This window comes from Microtus ochrogaster, chromosome 1 (genome assembly GCF_000317375.1).
Source record: "Microtus ochrogaster isolate Prairie Vole_2 chromosome 1, MicOch1.0, whole genome shotgun sequence".
NCBI lineage: Eukaryota > Metazoa > Chordata > Mammalia > Rodentia > Cricetidae > Microtus > Microtus ochrogaster.
In genome coordinates, this window is record NC_022009.1 from 21,885,558 (window position 1) to 21,900,940 (window position 15,383).

At 43.5% G+C, this 15,383-nt stretch overlaps 1 protein-coding gene across 1 annotated transcript in view; it reads left to right on the forward strand.

Annotated features, from left to right (window-relative positions):
• Window positions 1-15,383, forward strand: part of LOC101990745 (acyl-coenzyme A thioesterase 1-like) — a 36,696-nt gene that overhangs the window by 13,588 nt on the left and 7,725 nt on the right. The gene's annotated exons all lie outside the window — the stretch shown is intronic.

Here is a 15,383-nt window from a genome sequence, read left to right on the forward strand (position 1 = left end):
CCTGTGGATATCTCTCACATCAAATGTGTTCTGATATCAGATGTGTGTTTCTTCTTTTAGGATGTAAGTACTGCTGTGGTCCTGCCGCAGCCTGGACCCAGGTCCTGAGACGGGGAAGGGGCGTCAGCACAAAGAAATCAAATGTCCAACTACCAAGTTTCACACAAGTGGCCAACCTTTAACGCTCATGCTATCTTTATTTATAGTTCAAAAACAAACATGTTTTCCCACCCTCCATGATTCACCTCCAGAAATACATCCAAATAAGTTTTCCATCTTTTACATCGAAACAACTTGTAAGCCAGAAAACAATGTTCAGCATTTTGTTAGCTTGGCCAAATATTGAGCCAGACGCATGTTGTCCTTACAAAGCTAAAAGGCGATAGGTTCACATAAAAGGACACAGGCACACATTGTCAAGAACTACAGTTTCATTCATAGCTTAACCAAGCATATTACAGAAATTGGGGTGGTTTACCATAAGCTGCTTGCATCCAGGAGCTTATCTTTCTACTCCCTGATGCCTAAGCATTCAAACTAATATGGGGGGCTTTTTTCATCACACCAGCATATCAGGCTTCTCTCTGACTTGTCCCTGAGCTCCTTCTACAAAAAGGTTATATGTAGGTGTGTAGTGTGTGTTCGAGCATTTGCACACATGTTCATGCATGGAGATGAATACCTGAGTGCATCGTGGTGCATGTACATATATACACACTTGTGGGCATCCATGTGGAGACCTGGAATCGACATCGTATGTCTTCCTCCATCGCTCTTCACATTGCTTAGTGAGGCCGTGTCTCTGATGAATCCAGAGCGCATTGATTGCAGCTGGTCTAGCTGACCAGCCCGACTTTATACAAGATCTAAGGATCTGGACTCCATTCCTCATGCTCGCTCAGCATTGCTTTCACCGCTCAGCCACCTCTTCAGCCCCTTGGGAATTCTCTGTGGTCTATGGTGCAGTCAGTGACAAGGCAGCACCGTGGAGATGCTGGGCAGCATCCCCTCTCCTTGCTGACATGCTCAGCCAAGCAGAGGCAAGACTGCAGGATGAGAAGAGTTAAGCAGAAGTGCTCCTTATCACCTGAACTAAACTTCCCGGAACTAGCCACACTGAAGTTATTGATGCTCATTCAAACTCCTGCAATCGTTGGATGCGCAGAGCCAAACAGATCTTGCACTACGTTTAGACTCTTTTAAACTCCTCTCTGTTTAACCTAATATTCAGTGTAACAGGGAGGCTGCTCATTTTTCCCAGCCTTTTAGCGCCAAAATAACCACACAGAAACTGTATTAATTAAATCACTGCTTGGTTCATTAGCTCTAGCTTTTTATTAGCTAACTCTTACATCTTAATTTAACTCATTTCCTTTAATCTGTGCATCACCACCAAGAGGTGGCCTATCAGGAAAGTTTCAGTATGTCTATCTCCACTGGCACCATGGCATCTCCTCTGATCCACCTTTCTTTCTCCCAGTATTCAGTCCAGTTCTCACTGTCTACCTAAGTTCTGTCCTATCAACAGGCCAAGGCAGTTTTCTTTATTCATTAATGGTAATCACAGCACAGAGGGGGGACTCACAAGTCACCCACTCTTTTCTGTTTAAATAAAAAGGAAGGTTTTAACTTTAACATAGTAAAATTACATATAACAAGTATCAAGAAAGAATTTTAGTTACAATATTTATATATTCTTTATCTTTTATATTAACTAAAGAAAACTATAACTATAAATTCTTCAACTCTATCAAACACTCCAGAAGGATATGATATTACCTAAGTAAACAGGAAGTGCATTGTAAGCAACTTCCAAAACTCTAAAATTGACAGAGACATCTCACTGCCTGGACAGTCACCCAGAGTTCCTCTGTACCATTGGGACATCCATCTTCAGCGTACTGTCCCAAATTATCCAGCAGACTTTTCCATGAAGCAGGTATTTTCAAAGACAGGTCTGCCTTTATTGGCAGTTTGCCAGTTACTTTCTTCTGTATCCTGAAGAATGTCTTGCAGATTCTTTTATGACACAGGAACCCTGAAGGATCATCTCATCTTTAGGCAAGTTCAGCAGTCATTTCTCTGTAGATCCTGCATATCCAGTTCATCTAACAAACTCCATAAGGAGTCTCTTTGGTGGCCATCTTCCTCTTGAATTAGATTGGTGCTGCCAGGAGCAGATGTGTCTTACTGTCATGAAAAGTCCTAAATTTTTTAAAACATTTAAATGCCATATACTGAAGGTCTCTAAAAGATTTAAATAATACCCAACTAACTAAAATATATCTCTATATATCTAGAAAACCTAACTAACATGATTACAGTCTTGACTATTATAGATGACTATTGATTAACCTATATTTCTTAATTATACATTACATTTTAATATGAAGTACACAAAAACAATACCTTAATCAAAGGCAGAAATATACATTTACAGTATAACAAAATTTACCTTAAATTTGTATCAATAAAACAAGATCCATACCAAAGCAAATTATTCATATCTATATCATATCCCCCTTAAAATGTAAACAAACATTTGAAAACAATATTTGGGAATATGGGCATAGTTTTGTCTATACTGCTTTCTGCTAATTGGATACACTGTTAATCAGGTCTTTTTTTAAAATTGATTTTTATTGAGCTCTACATTTTTCTCTGCTCCCATCCCTGCCTCTCCCCTCTCCCAGTCAACCTTCCTCCAAGGAACCCATGCTCCCAATTTGTACAGGAGATCTTGTTTTTTCTACTTCCCATGTAGATTAGATCTATGTAAGTGTCTCTCAGTGTCCTCATTGTTGTCTAAATTCTCTGGGATTGTGGATTGTATTTTTTTGCTTTGTGTTTAAAAACCACCTATGAGTGAGTACCTGTGATAATTGTCTTTCTGTGTCTGGGTTACCTCACTCAGAATAATGTTTTCTAGCTCCATCCATTTTCCTGCAAAATTCAAGCTGTCATAAGTCCCTGCAACAGGACCTACCATGAACTGATAAATGTCATTCACTTGGGAAACAATAGAGGAGTTATAGGGGGCTAAAAGAGAGGAAGACCAAGGCCAAGGCAAGGATGGCTGTGGAAGAAAGAAAATCATTCAGTGTGAACAAGGATATAAGAGGAGCGAGCATATGAAGAACAAAGGTAAAGAAAGGGACTGCCATTAATTATCTTAGTTATGTTTCTATTGTTGTGAAGAGACACCGTGACATGGCAACTCTTACAAAGGAAAAGCATTTAATTGGGGAGGCTTACAATTCAGAGGTTCCGTTCATTATCATCATGGTGAGATATGGCTGTGTGCAGGCAGACATAGTATTGGAGAAGAAGCTGAGAGTCCTACACCTTGTTACATAAGCAACAGGAAGTTGTCTATGTATCACACCAAGTGAAGCTTGAGCATATATGAGACCTCAAATTCTGCCTCCACAGTGACACTCTTTCAAGAAGGACATACCTACTACAACAAAGCCACACCTGCTATTAGTGCCACTTCCTTCAAAGGCCATTTTCTTTCAAATAACAGCAATTATTTCTCTATCAGATAAAACTTGGGACCAATAGATCTCAAAGATGGATGTTAATACTTTATAAGAGTATTTGGGACAAATAAAATTTAGAGATAGGCTGTAATATGTTGGTGCTTTGAAGGAGATTTTGAGGAACTTGGAATAGTAAGAAGCATTGCACCATGAGGCATGCCCCTGGACTCTGTGGAGCCCACAAATGACCAACACGCAATAATGGAACACTGTGCCCACAAGGAGCCTGCCTAGATGGCCACGCTATATAAGGGAGTAAAAGACTCAGCATATTGAACTTTCCAATAGCCTACATTATCAAGCCCAAGTCCATGGACAGGGCTTATGGGAGAAGGCCCTGGGACAGAGAAATGTTAGCATGCATCCCAATCTTAGTAGTGCAAAGTACTATGGTCACTGTCAGCAACTAGCTGGGTGGGGCAGGAGCATTCAGATGCTGCTTGTTGTAGCTAATAGGTTTTCTATCCCTACCCCCACAAAAGATTTTCCTACTGACACAGTAAGCCAGATCAAACTGAACTGAAAAAGTCAACAGCAGGTATATTTGAACAGAGCAACACCCAGGCAGGTTCTGTCGCCGAGATCGAAACCAGGGATGTCTCACCACTAAACTAAAGCGGGGAGGTTTTATGGATCGTAGGTGAGAGGTGATGATGCGTCCACCACAAGCTGGATTTGTGCCCAAGTGTTTTCAAAAGCTGAGAGCTTAGGTGGGGACTTGAACAGCTGATAACTTCGGGGAAGGAAGTTGTAACCACCAAGAATTTGGAACGGGATTTTTGGCAGGGTTTGGAGAGAGAGACAGGAATGGGGCCTTCTGGATCATGGAGGGGTGCGTGGGAGGTTCCAACTGAACAGTAGCCTTCCTCTTAACAGTAGCACTGAGAGAGATACAAAGAAAAATTCTTGGCAGTTTTAGATCCTGTGTTCTGGCTTTTGAACTACCTGCCTTAAGTAACTCTAGTGATTTGAACAGGAATGTTCCAATAGACTTATGATCTCAAATTCTTGGCCTATAGGAAGGTCCTACTAGGAGGTATAGCCTTGTTGGAGTGGATCTAGCCTTGTTGGAGGAAGTGTATCACTGTGGGGGCTTTGAGGTCTCATATGCTCAAGCTATGCCCAGTGTGGTACATAGTTCACTTCCTGTTGCTTTGGGGTCAAGATGTAGAACTCTCAGCTCTTTCTCCAATTCATGGTGCATGATGATAATGGACTAAACATCTGATACTGTGACCAGCCCCAATTAAATGTTTTTCTTTATAAGAGTTGTTGTGGTCATGGTGTCTCTACAGTAACAGAAACCCCAACTAAGACAATACTCAGCAATTTTACTCTAATAAACAAAAAAATCACAACAAAAAATCCTTGTCATTAACTGAGTTATCTTACTAAAGATTCCTTAACTGAAATTACCAGAGCCTGAAAACTTGGATTTCAGACTTTGTAGCCTGGCTCTTAGGAACTACAGGGCACCTGACAGCTGACCCTGAGGCAGAAAATGTTTTTGCAAAGCAACTGGTTAAAAAAATACAAGACTTGTAAAGAGACACAATGCTTAACCTTATAAAAACAAACCAAAACAAAACAACACAAACCCCATTCATGATGTGGCTTGCACTGCAACTCTTGAGGAAGTGGTGGTGGAGATGGGTGGTCATGGTACCTGTTGTGCATGTGGGAAAAATCTGCCTTTGCCATGATGGGTATCCACAGTGCCTCAAGACAGGCAATGCCCTCTTCGGACCTCTCGAGTATTCAAAAACTTTTATGATGAGCACAAAATAGTTGACAGCATGGGCATTTCCTACAACTCACAATCCTAGGCTATGGCCGAATGTCCCCACAGATGTCTTAAACAATTAGAAAAACAAAAAGGGGAGAATTCCCTACTCCTACAAATCTGTAAATAAGGCCTTATATATATGACAAAATATGACCTCACTGCCACAAAATGGGACTGGTTGCTGGAAGACAGGGTAGTAAAACTTAAGATGCCAATACAAAGATGTCATGATAAAAAACATGGTTGCTGAGTGTGGTGGTACATGCCTTTAATCCCAGCACTCAGGAGGCAGAGACAGGTGGATCTCTGAGTTTGAGGCCAGCCTGGTCTACAGAGTGAGTTCCAGGACAGCCAGGGCTGCACAGAGAAACCCTGTCATGAAAAACAAAAAACACAATAACAGCAAAAAAAAAAAAAATTAGTTCAACCCAATGTCTGTGCTAATGTGGAGCAAGAGTATGCTTGTGTCTTCCCTAAAGCTGTGGGATAGCTGTCAGACCAGGGTGAGTGGGAAGGAGGCAAGAGCCCAAGTCCAACCTCAGCAGGATCAGATCGTCCCTTTATTCAGAAGAATGAGTACAGCAATCTCTCTGTGGGAGTGGAGGCTGTGCACCTTGGCACAGGGGCTGGAGGCTGTGCAGAGTTTGAAGGGGGAGTGCTTACCAGGTGGGGAGTCCAGTGGGAAACATACTGGCCTTGGTTCCAGCTCCGCAGTTTCAGAAGAGTAAGGTTTGTGTTAACCAATATCCCTGGAGTCCTCATGAGCCATCTGAATGTTCGCAGCAGGCTGTAACCCTGCCTTAAATAAAATTGACTATGTCGCATGGATTACCAATGTTAGATTGGGAGTGGACCAGGATGACACAGAAAAGGAATAATAGCACAACTCTGACTTTGACAGAAGGCTACCCTGTAGACCAGGCTGACATCAAACTCAGAGATCTGCCTGCCTCTGCCTCCCGAGTGTTGGATTAAAGGCACATGCCACCACTACCTGGCTGAGAGTTTGCATTCTTTGCTATAACAGAATAGAGAAAAGTTTTAGAATTGAGTGCTGTGGAATAATCCTTCTGTGCATTGTGAATATGTGTCACTCTTATTGGTTGATAATCAAAGCTGATTTGGTCTATAGCCAATCAGAATAAGGCTGGGTGGGAAAGCTAAATGGAGATGCAGGGAGAAGGTAGGGCAGAGTCGGAGGAGACACAAGCCAGCCGCTGGAGAAGCAAGATGCCTGCAGACCAGTAAAGTCACAGCCATGTGGCAATACCTACATTAACAGGAACTGGTTAATTTAAATGTAAGAGCTAGTTAGTAATAAGCCTGAATTATAGGTCAAACATTCTGTAGTTAATATTAAGCTTCTGGGTGGTTATTTAGAAGTGGTTGTGGGACAAGAAGTGACAGAGAAACTTCCATTTACAATGGAGGGTCAGAAAATAAGGGCCAATGTCATCATAATGATGGGTCCAATAAGGGGTATCAATCAGGATCTGTAGGTGCCCCACAAACCTCTCCAGCCCGAAGGGGATATTCTAGCTCAAGATTTTATTCCCTCTTGCAGATGTCTGGTGTTATCCCATGACACTGGAGAGCTTTATGTAAAAGCAGCACCCTTCCCGATCAACATGTTCCTCCCTTTTGTGCTGTTATAGGGGCTAATCCTTTACTGGTTTGCAACACCATGGCTCCCCAAGGAATCTCACTTCGTTTGGAGTTTTTCAATACTGTCTTCGATGAAAGCAAGGTCACATTCATTGGGTAAGTCGATTGTGTTTTATTTATTGGAATCTGATGAACATCTTTTCCAGTCCCGTGGTTCCTGCCATTGTCGTGCCAATCAAAGTGGGAATAGCATCAGCTCAAGTGGGAGTCGGCTGGACTTATTTCATTCCCGGGGATGACTCTGAGACCCGGGACTAGTTGTACTACCTGACACAGTGGTTGGTTGGTGGGATACAAGAGGAGATGTACTAACCAAAATAAAAATGTTGCAAACAAAACACAAACTGAAATAACTGATAAAGGTACAAATCAAAACTGTCCTGCTATGTCTGAAATAACCACTACGTTCTGTCGAAACAGTTGCTCCATCTCTTCTGTCCCTCATCTAAGATGGGTGTAAATATTATCTGTTTGAACTTTGCCTTTAAAAGCTGCTGTTCTCTTGAGCTTTGGCACCAAGAGTCTTTCTGAGGCACTAGCCTGCTCTTGATTGCCAGGCAAAAAAAATTCTTAATTGGCTTAGTGTTATAGCACTGTTATGAAGGTACATCCTAAAATGCAAAAGGCTTGTGATCAGACTGTTTTTCTGGTTATTATTGGGAAAATTATCTTCTAGATGCTTCAAGAATATTTGTGTGTGTGTGTGTGTGTGTGTGTGTGTGTGAGCTTAAAACACCCTGAGAGGCTCAGGGCTACAATGGAATCCCCAACGTCCAGTGTAGAATACCCAGTGTAGTTGCCCATTGGCTAATAACGACTTCCTATTGCAGTGGTTCTCAAACTTTCTAATTCTGTGACCCTTAATACAGTTCTTCATGTGACCCCAGATATAAAATTATTTTTATTGCTACTTCATAACTATGACTTTGCTACTATGATTAATCATAGTGTAAATAGCCAATACCGGCTATGTCATAAGCAACTTCTGTGAAATAGTAGTTCAACCTCCTCTACAGGGGTCACAACCCACGAGTTGAGAACTGTTTCTGGGTCTTAATGGTTCCTTTGGGGGAGGGGGTGAGAAGGCGCGGCCTCAAGGGCATAAAGTTCGGGAGTCAGGTGAAAGGCAAGCAGCAGACTTGTTTATTCAGTAATTGGGAACACTTATATAACCTCCTCCCAGCACCCAAGTTGTGTTCTGATTCGTTGACATCACATGATCACCTTTCATTGGCATGATCAGGACCTCTGACAGCACCTGTTGTTAGGTCCTCTGGCAGACTCCAGGTTGGCTCATTTCTCAGCCTTGAAGGCCTTATATTCTTATATATCTACCCTTTTTTAAATTTATTACATAGGTGCTGAGCGGGAGCCAGAGTACTTTGCTCAGGCCTTGTTGATTCTGCCTCAGGAGGGCTCAGCAACTGGACTGTGCCTCTCATAGACTGGCTGCAGAACAAGCTCATACCCACCATTGACTACCATCCCTTGAAAAGCATTCATTCCGGGAGAGCTGCCAGGGTTGGGGGACTAGGCAGTAGGCTTTTGAATTTCAGATAACCAGGCATGTATACCCTGCAGAGGACTGTGGGAGGGATGCCTGAGAGCCTTTACCACCCGAGGAGTCACCTCAGTTGCTGCCTGCTGCTATTGAATACGCTGCAGGAGACGTTTAAAAAGAATAAGGATTAACAGTAAATACCACTCTGCCAGTTAAGGCATATGTGAGCATCCAAAAGGATCAATGTCCTTTTTATAATTGTTTTTATTGAGCTATATGTTTTCCTCTGTTCCCCTTCCTTCCTCTCCCCTCTCTTTCTACCCACTCCCATGGTCCCCATGTTCCCAATTTACTCAGGAGATCTTGCCTTTTTTATTTCCCATGTAGACTAGATCCATGTATGTCTCTCATAGGGTCCTCTTTGTTGTCTAGGTTCCCTGGGATTGTGATTTGTAGGCTGGTTTTTCTTTGCTTTATTTCTAAAAGCCACTTATGAGTGAGTACATATTATGTTTGTCTTTCTGGGTTTGGGTTACCTCACTCAATATGATACTTTCTAGATCCATCCATTTGCCTGAAAATTTCAAGATGTCATAATTTTTTCCATTGTGTAGTACTCTATTGTGCAAATGTACCACATTTAATTTATCCATTCGGTTGAGGGGCATTTAGGTTGTTTTCAGGTTCTGGCTATGACAAACAACGCTTGCTGCTATGAACATAGCTGAGCTCATGTCCTTGTGGTATGATTGAGCACCCTTTGTGTATATATCCAAAAGTGGTATTGCTGGGTCTTGAGGTAGGTTGTCAAATAGCCTTTTTATATTATGCCAAACTTTCTCAAAAAATGAAGAGTCAAAGGCCATAACCTCTCCCCTTGTCTGATCTAATTGAAAAATAAAATCCTGTATGCTAGCTGTAATGAATAATATAGAAACTTAACTGACCATGGGCCCTTAATATATTTAGCCAGCTCCTGGGGTGCTGAACTACCATCCCTCATCTCAAAAGGCATCATACAAAATGAGGGGAAGTGAGGACCACAATTGAGTCTCATCAAGGTAATTAAAGTGCAAATCTCTTCCTCTAATAACAAATCAGTTTTTTGGGGGGACAATTAGAGCAAGACAGGGGAGGAGGTACATCAGCTATCCTGGGTTATTCCTTCCTTGGTGGCAGCAGACAGCTCTTACTGGGACCCAGATTGGTGTCTTGGCAGTCTGAGGAAAAACACAAGCATCATCCCTTCACCCACAGGTTAGCAGGCAAAGCAGGCTATGGTCTGCAGTCCTTTGCCTAATGAAATCCCTTATTGCATCCGGGGCATCGGGTCCTAGGTTTTGCCTCAGATGGCATGGTAGGCCGCACCCCCCAGCAAGATCTATCAACTTGGGGGCCCTTGGGTGTGTCATCGGCAGGCTGCCTGTCTGCAAAGAGGGCATCCAGGGAAGCAGTGAGGGCAGCAATGGGGCTATTACTGAGGTCAAGGTCTCTTGTGGCTGTACCCACTTGTGAATGTCTTCATTGCAGGTGGGAGCATTAAGCCCTTCCCAAACCAATTGTTTGATTATCATTTCCCTAATGGGGCCCCGTTCTCCTCTCTACTCCATTGCCTCATTGACACATGCGAGAAAATCAGTAAAAATTTCTCCTGGCTGTACAGACTAGCGACTGTAGCATCTTCTTCCCACATATTTACAGCCTGAGACTGCACTCCTACAAGACCAGCTAACCCCTCCCCTGTGCTGTACCTAATAACCCCACAGAGCTTCTGGCTTCCTGACAGTGGTAGCATTAGAAAACTCCACCGGACCCCAGTGCCACTATATGTGTGTCTTATATGTCTGTTTTTTCTTCATTCCCTCACTTCCCCTAGCCAGGGATCCAGAACCCAAGCCCAATGGGAGACGGTACTCAGGGACCTGAAATTAAACCAAATATCAACGTGCATGAGCCCCGCACAGTTACACAAAGCTGATCCGGTTGCCTTTCAGCCAGGAGTGAAGCTTTTTAGTGAGAAAGGGAAAAGGGGCTTCAATAACCGCCTAGAACCTGTAACTGATATTCCTGATCCCTTACAACCCGTCACTCAGGACATCCAAGAGGCAGATGCAAGAGAGCTGGCAACCTGAGAGGATGGTGGACGGGCATCCTAAGCTGTCTTCCCCTCATCTGCAGCCATCAGATGATACAGGGATGGGGAACCAAGGCAGCCGATCTCAAAGGCTCATCTGGTCCTCTGGCCAGGGCATTGCCTGGTCTCTCAGACTCTATGTTTCTGTCACTACCTTTGCTCTGTGCAGCAGGGCAGGGTTCACATACACCAAAGTCACTGAGTCCTGCATTCCCCAGGTCAGTGTGTGGGTGATGAGATTTAAGGTTAACTCAGAGGCAACGAGCCAACAGAAGTCTATCCGTGATGGGCTGCACTGCAGGTGTGCAGATCCCTCTGACAGAATGAAGGGCAAATGTCTCTGTAAGAGAGAATATGAAGTGTCTAGCAGAGTCCCATGCAAACCAACACCTGAAAATTGAGTCTTTGTTTACAGGTATAAAAGACTATCAGGAAAGTCAACACGTGAATCTGAAAAATATGTGGCAATCAGAGCCACAGACTCAAGAGTAATCACATATCAAAAAAATTAAACAAAAATTAAAAAATGAAAGTGAACAGCCAATAACCAATGACAATTTAGGGAAAAATATCAAATGGTAATATTTGATATTGAAAATACTTTAACCAATTTGGAAAAAAGTAAGCCAGGTGTAGTGGTGTATGCCTTTAACCCTAGCACTTGGGAGCCAGGCAAATCTCTGCAAGATCAAGGCCAGCCTGGTCCACATTGTAGGTTCCAAGATAACCAGAGCTATATAATGAAAACTGGTCTCAAAAATAAAAAAAGGAGGGGGCTGGAGAGATGGCTCAGTGGTTAAGAGCATTGCCTGCTCTTCCAAAGGTCCTGAGTTCAATTCCCAGCAACCACATGGTGGCTCACAACCATCAGTAAAGAGGTCTGGCACACTCTTCTGGCCTTCAGGCATACAGACAGAATATTGTATACATAATAAATAAATATTTAAAAAAAATAAAAAAAGGATTAAGATAACTTTAGAACTTTTGAAATCTTAAAATGTAAGAAATAATGAAAAAAGTTAAGGCATAGAAAACTACAAAGTACATATTTTATGTCCAGTCCATGAGGACACCAAAAGATCACCAGGGAGACCGACTCACTGAAATGCAAAAGCAAGATTTATTATGTGTACAATATAAGTCAGCAAGGACCTCCTCAAAGCAACGGGCACAGCAGCAGCAAGAGGAGGCACCCCGTCCTTTTAGAGGGCATTATTTAAAGGTAAAACCCAGAAAAGTTACCTTAGCAGGGTTTGGGGTGACGGGTTCAGGCCTGATTGGTTCGTATCTAGGGATTTTTCAAAAGTTTTATTTTCGAACCTCGCCTGTTGCTTGTCAAGTTTCCTTATTGGCTGACCTTCGTGTGGTGACATTCCGTGATTATCTGTACTCTCCAGATGGCTCCCCTGTTACTATTGCCCCTAGCCATTTCTGAGGACTGGAATGTGTTATAAGAAATAGCTTACACGAGACACAAGACGGAGGCAGAGGACAAAATGGAGGAACTTTGGTTCTTCATACTGTTGTGCACTATTAGATTAAGATGTGTTACATTCATTTAAAATCCTTTTTTAAATTTATGCCGTAGAGCATTTGTTTGATCGTGCAAAGGTGTGCTGCGTTCTTTTATGTGGCACTTGTGTAAGGCTGTGTTACTTTCCTCGGCCTTAAACACTTGATTGGTCTAATAAAGAGTTGAAGAGCCAATCAGCAGGAGAGAGAAATAGGTGGGGGTATCAGGCAGAGGGAATAAATAGGAAGAGAAATCTAGGCTATAAAAGGACAAGAGAGGGAGTAGCAACAAAAGGAGAAGGAGAGGAGGGCACAGGGGCCAGCCACCCATCCACACAACCAGTCATGGAGTAAGAAGGAAAGAAAGATATATAGATTAAAGAAAGGTAAAAAGCTCAGAGGCAAAACAAAGTTAACTAAGTTAGAAAAGTTGGCTAGAAACAAGCCAAGACAAGGTCAGGCACTCATAAGTAAGAGTAAGTCTCTGTGTATTTATTTGGGAGCTGGGTGTTGCACCCCCTGTTATTCTTTTTTTTAAAAATGCTGCAAGATCTCCGATGGCAGTAGGCAGCAGAAATGCTGTAGGTCTCAAATGGTGGTGGCGGGCCATGTGGCGGCAGGGAGTGGGCCCTGGGAGCAGCCAGTCCCAGGCAGACATGGCTGCTGGTCTCAGAGCAGTGGTGGCTGGCCATGTGGCAGCAGGCAGTGGGCCCCAGGCAGAGTCGGCTGCTGGTCCCTGAGCAATGGCTGGTTCCAGGCAGGGAGACACATGGACGGCGGGCAGAAGACAGAAATATGGATAGACAGGATATGCAGGGTGAGGTTGAATGTTTATTCAGGGGGTTATGGAGGAGGAAGGGTGAAGGGGGGGCAGAGGGAGAGGGAGAGGGAGAAAGAGAGAGAGAGAGAGAGACAGAGAGAGACAGAGACAGAGACAGAGAGAGAGAGAGAGAGAGAGAGAGAGAGAGAAAGAAGAGGAGAAAGAGACAGAGAAGGGGGGAAGCAGAGAAGTGGGGAGAGAGGCAGAAGCAAAGCTCAGGCTGGAAGCTGAAGATCAGCCCGCCTCGCGGATGGGGAGGGGAATGGGTGTGGCTTGTCTCTTAAAGGGACCAAAACCATAACATTCCCAGGTCTTCCTTATAATAAAAAGCACGCACGTCAAGGAAGCAGAAAAGGAAGGGCCCAAGATGGCAGCGGGCAGGTCAGAGGTAATGGGAGTGGGTGTGGCTGGTCCCTTAAAGCGACAGGAAAGCACAACCCCCCCCCCCAAAAAAAAACAACTACAGAACATTCTGTTTCACTAGGGAGAAAAGGCAGTTTCAGGCAGACAAAAGTACTATTGTGGGGTATTCACCAAAGAAGTTTTAAGCCAATAGAAAGTTTTTATAGCTGGCCAGCATCTACACTGGTTGTTCAAGATCCCAGTGTAGCTGGGAGACTTTCCCGGGATGAGCCATTAAGCACAGAAACCATGCCCTGGGTTGACCTCAGTTAGCAAGAACAGTTAGTGGAACTACAGAGGCCAAAAAACAAGGTTAGTACATTTAGACTTTTCTGGAACTACGGACTTTGAAGGATGAGATGGTTTCTTTTCATTTTGGCAGGTGGTGGTGTTTATGTGCTGAGTTTTATGTCCTGAATGGCACTTCCATCAGAGAGTCCACTGTGAAGGTGCCTACAAAGGTCTGCCATTGGGTGGAGGTGCTGTTCCAATAGGAGCCACAGTTAGGGTCACTCAGTACCAAGTGCATAGGACAAAAGCACCCAGGAAACACAGTCAAACAGGTCTACATAGTCTACATAGAAAGTTCCAGGACAGACAGGTGTAGGACCCAGCAATGATGAGCTCAACAAAGGCCCTAGTCTCAGAAGTCTAAGGCAATACCTGGTTCCAAGAAAGACCACACACTGGGACCACCCAGGCACCACCCAGGAACAGACCATCCACAGGAAATTCCTAATGTTTCAACCATTGTAGATAGGACCACTTGATGTCCCTTGGACTAGCACACACCCATCGTTTTCCCCCAGGACATCCCTAGAGAAATGTCAGCTAATCAGGCTTTCTGAACCTTAGAAATTCCTAACCCCAATCTCTGCTATTATAAAAACCTCATCCCAACTAATGTCAGGGCTCTCCTACCACACCAATGCATTGGACCCACAGATAGTCCAAGTTCAAACTTGAATAAGAAGAAAGGCTCTATGCTTTTACATACAGGACTCAATCTCCTTGTTGGTTTTTGGGGGACTCCTTGATCTGGGCATAACACCAGGGCTACAAAGTGAGACGCTATCTTTAAAAAAAAAAATCAGAATGAGAGGAAGCAGTCAAAATACAGGCCACCAAGCAAAGCTTCTGAATACTTTTTGCACTCAGAGGCATGTGGTCTGTTTGAAAAAAAGTCCGGTTGTGGTGTTACGCATCTGTAAGAAAGAAAAAAAAATGCAAGGAGAAAAGAAAGAAGCAAATGGTTCTAAGAACAAGGAAGTTACAATTTATTGGGGACTCTCTCTCTCTCTCTCTCTCTCTCTCTCTCTCTCTCTCTCACACACACACACACACACACACACACACACACACACACAAATGTATCTTGAGCAACAAGAAGACAGGTGGGCCATGATTATAATAATGTCCAGTGAGTTCCCGAATTTCAAGCAAATCCTTGCACGAGGAGGTAGTTTTGGGAAAGTTCTGTAGTTTGTCACTGGAGTCAAGCGATCCTGTTCCCATGTGAACACTGTCCTGTCTTGACTCTGCGTGTCACCTCAGTTTCTCACGGCACTCCTATTAAACTAGATTTTAATTAATTAACGCTTGGGTTATTTTTTTCTTTTCCGAGATACGGTATCATTATATAGCCCTGGCAGTCCTGGAACTCACTTTGTAGATCAGCCTGGACTCCAATTCAGAGATCCACCTACATCTGCCTCCCAGTGCTGGGATCAATGGCATGTGCCACTAAGCCCAGTCTTTTTAAATTTTTGTTAAAGACTGGATCTATGTAGCCATGACTGGCCGGAAATTCACAGAGATGTTCCTACCATTGACTTAGGAGGGATAGGATTATAGCCACACCACATGGTTCCTACTTCTACACACACCCCCAACAAAGAGGTAACTCAAGACCAAGGATGGCTCCTCCCACTAGGACTTCTCAAGGGTCCCAGACTGGACTCCTTTATTAATTTTTCCTTTCATTCTTTCTCTCGTTTTCTTTTTCCTTCCCTCCTCCTCCT